Below are 3,939 nucleotides of genomic sequence, written 5' to 3'. Positions count from 1 at the left end.
AATACGATATATTTCCACGGCGGAATTTACCGTTATCATTATAGATTTGATAAATTATGTAATATCAACATTAACACAAAATCCTAACACACATTGTTGCTTAAAACGATTATTTTAAAGAACACCCATTGTAATGAAAGGCTTTTGTCACGTACAAAACACGAATGCAATCCCAAAATTATTAAAAAAAAAAAGTTTCATGACAATTTTGATAAATTATGTATTTCGCCATACAAGCAACGTCTATATGAAACAGATTTTAGTATATAATGTGGTACCCAAATTAGTATTATTTATATTGCCTCATGATGCATTTGTAACGGGAATTGACGTGGTCTGTATTTATGAGGAGTCCAGCAGACTCTTGGATAGTGTTGTCATATATGGAATATTGACAAACGGTCAACAGACTACAGCTTTCAATGATATTGAACAGAATGTTGTTACAGAACCTCGCAGCTTGCATATACGCCGTTAAAAGACTCACTCTCAGCATATATGTTGTTACATGTTGAGGGGTGAGGTTCTGTATGTTGCTACAGGATCTTACAGCCAGCCGGTCATGTAGTGGACCTGTCACTGATCACAGAACTATAGATCTCGATTACATATCATTGATTACGGATTTAAAATTGGAAATCTCCGAGAGGAACAGCATTTCCTATATGTATTTTCATTGCTGAAAACTCCTTAGTAAATTTACCCAACGTGACGTGGACAACGACGCCTATTGCAATGTTGACACTTGCAACGAAGATTAGAAAAGGCTATTTTCACGCCATTTATAAGCCACATGTCCCTCTCAGAGTTACGGATCCCTTTTTCAGATATGTTCACGGAGACATAACAATAGTATAGCATGGAGTATCCTATCGAGCTAAGGGTATATACAACATTATCTCAAGGAACCAAGGGAATATATATACCACACTATTTCAACGAGCTGAGGGGATATACCACACTATTTCAACGAGCCAAGGGGATGTACCACACTATTTCAACGAGCTGAGGGGATATACCACACTATTTCAACGAGCTGAGGGGATATACCACACTATTTCAACGAGCTGAGGGGATATACCACACTATTTCAACGAGCCAAGGGGATATACCACACTATTTAAACGAGCCAAGGGGATATACCACACTATTTCAACGAGCCAAGGGGATATACCACCCTATTTCAACGAGCTGAGGGGATATACCACACTATTTCAACGAGCCAAGGGCATGTATCACTCTATCTCAACGAGCCAAGGAAATATACCAAGCTGTGACCATAATATATTCTAAAAAAAACTCCTGCGATTTTAATTTTACCCGAAAACATTACCGAGAAATTAAGGACGAGATGTCATTTCAGTAAACATTTTATCCTAAGATTATCACAATTAAATTGCACGGAATGACCCCTTGATAGTAATTGTCAGTTTCAATTTTCGATTGCAACTGTGGCCTCAATTAAATGCAATAACAATCTTCTCAATTGCTGAAATGTATATTTTATTTCGAAAATGGAATTCCAAACAAAGTTTGTCGATTTTCTGTGAATATGAACCGAATCAACGTTTTGATTTTCACTAAATGGAATGTAAAAATGAAAGCTCCAATAGAATGGCTTCATTATAAAAGTCTTCTGAGCACTAATGATTCACATGGTCATCAATAACAACCTACATCATTCAAAAAGTGATGATAATTTCAATAATGAAATTGATTACAACCCATTAGGATTAATTTCCCTATTACGTAACTACAATGTTATTCATAATATTGATCGTATTTGGTTCATCATTTTATGAATATGATGACCAAATGAGGCGCATGATAATGCAGGTAGTGGATGATCAGGTACATATAGTTCTAGCTTCTAGAGGAGTAGAGGAGTGGGTTTGAGTGCCTTCATCTAGAAGAGGAATGGGTTTGAGTGCCTCCCTCTAGAAGAGGAGTAGGTTTGAGTGCCTCCATCTAGAAGAGGAGTGGGTTTGAGTGCCTTCATCTAGAAAAGGAGTGGGTTTGAGTGCCTCCCTCTAGAAGAGGAGTAGGTTTGAGTGCCTCCATCTAGAAGAGAAATGGAATTGAGTACCTCCCTCTAGAAGAATAATGAGAAAAGATACTGAGTGTAATTTGCACAGGTTGGAAAGTAATTTTTTATTAAGTTGCTTTGCGTGGAGTGACCCTCCCAATATGTAAAGCTCATGTTGCAGCATGGATGAATTTGAATTGCACACTGGAGTTGCTTGTGTTGCGCGACTGTTCAGCTTGTGTAGAGCTTGTATTACATGCAACTTGTGCTACAAACCTGATCTATTTTGTAGGCTGTCGTGTATTGTGCCCACACGACATTGTAGGCTGTCGTTTATTGTGCCTATTGCCGACACAATAGGCAAAATAGCCTATTGGGTAGGCTATTTTGTAGGCTAATAAACTAAATATCATAAACTAAACACATACGGAAATTCAACAGATGAAAGAAGTGAACTTGAAACAAACCTGAAGAAATAAAATATCCACACAGCTCACGAATAAAATATCAGATCGTTCTCTTGCATTACACGACTTAATAATGATCTAAGACAGCTTGAACGTTGTCAATTCCTTTATTTTCAGATCTGTCGGTGTGGTGTCCAATTATAAAAAAAAATCCTCGTACAGTTCCCAATTTACATTCCGGGATTTGTTAATGAGAAAAAAATATAGCTCTAAAACCCTATCAGAATTGTTATCTGCAATATTATTTTTCCAAGCCAGACAGGTATTGGCCACGACCTTCACTAGAGACGATCTTCACCAGAGACGACCTTCACTAGAGACGACCTTCACTAGAGACGACCTTCACGAGAGGAGAAAATTCTGTATCCATGGCGTCTCAGCTGTGCTTGAAGATCTTGTTCTCCTGTCTGGAGGCGTTTCAGTTGCGCCCGATGACGCCGTCGGGATGTGTTTCTGCCGTGCCCGAGGGTTCCTGTCCCCCGCGTCGGAATGCGTCTCGACTGTGTCGTCATGCCACGTCGGGATACGTCTCCGGATCTCTGTCGCCCCGTCGGGAAGCGTCTCAGCCGTGCCCGGAGAGGAGAGATGCCGTGCTCAGCCGGAGAGATGCGTCTCATGTTCCCCATCGTCGGAATGCGTCTCAGCCGTGCCCGAGGGCCCGTCGAGATGCCTGAAGCAGACAGAAAAGAGGTAAGGAAGGAGGCCAATGAGGACCCCCAGGAGTAAGGGATGCAGGGTGCTCTCAGGGCTAGGAGGTGGAGGAGACGTCATGGCCCCCAAGATGGGGACCCGCCTCGCCCACCCTCTCCAGCTGGCCTCGTACTGCTGCAGCTGCAGGCTGGCTTTCATTCGGGTCAGCTGGCTGCTGAGTGTGCTGACCATCACAGCTACAACAATCACCACTATCCTCGCTATTCCATTTACAGCGAAATTCATATTAATTTGCGAAATTGTATAACCTTCAGAATAAAACTACAATTTCAGCAAATATTTTTTTTCACATTTAGAAAATACAACCTTAGAAAAGATTTATCTTAGAGATGTTTTCTCTTAAGCACTACAACAGGAGCACGCGCGCACACACACACAAACACACACACACACACACACACACACACACACACACACACACACACACACACACACACACACACACACACACACATACACACACAAACACACACACACACACACACACAAACACACAAACACACACACACACACACACACACACACACACACACACACACACACACACACACACACACACATACACACACAAACACACACACACACACACACAAACACACAAACACAAACACACACACACACACACACACACACACACACACACACACACACACAAACACAAACACAAACACACACACACACACACACACACAAACACACACACACACACACACAAAACGTAAGCATGTGCACACA

At 41.4% G+C, this 3,939-nt stretch overlaps 1 long non-coding RNA gene across 1 annotated transcript; it reads right to left on the bottom strand.

Annotated features, from left to right (window-relative positions):
- Positions 1-2,688: 2,688 nt before the first annotated feature.
- On the bottom strand, positions 2,689-3,460 carry LOC138372049 (uncharacterized). Its single transcript, XR_011230657.1, has 2 exons — positions 2,818-3,460; positions 2,689-2,769 (listed from the first exon to the last, which is right to left on the bottom strand). It is a non-coding gene; the product is annotated as an uncharacterized lncRNA (long non-coding RNA).
- Positions 3,461-3,939: the final 479 nt, after the last annotated feature.

This window comes from Procambarus clarkii, chromosome 37 (genome assembly GCF_040958095.1).
Source record: "Procambarus clarkii isolate CNS0578487 chromosome 37, FALCON_Pclarkii_2.0, whole genome shotgun sequence".
Taxonomy (NCBI): domain Eukaryota; kingdom Metazoa; phylum Arthropoda; class Malacostraca; order Decapoda; family Cambaridae; genus Procambarus; species Procambarus clarkii.
This window is presented reverse-complemented; position numbering and strand designations above follow the sequence as displayed.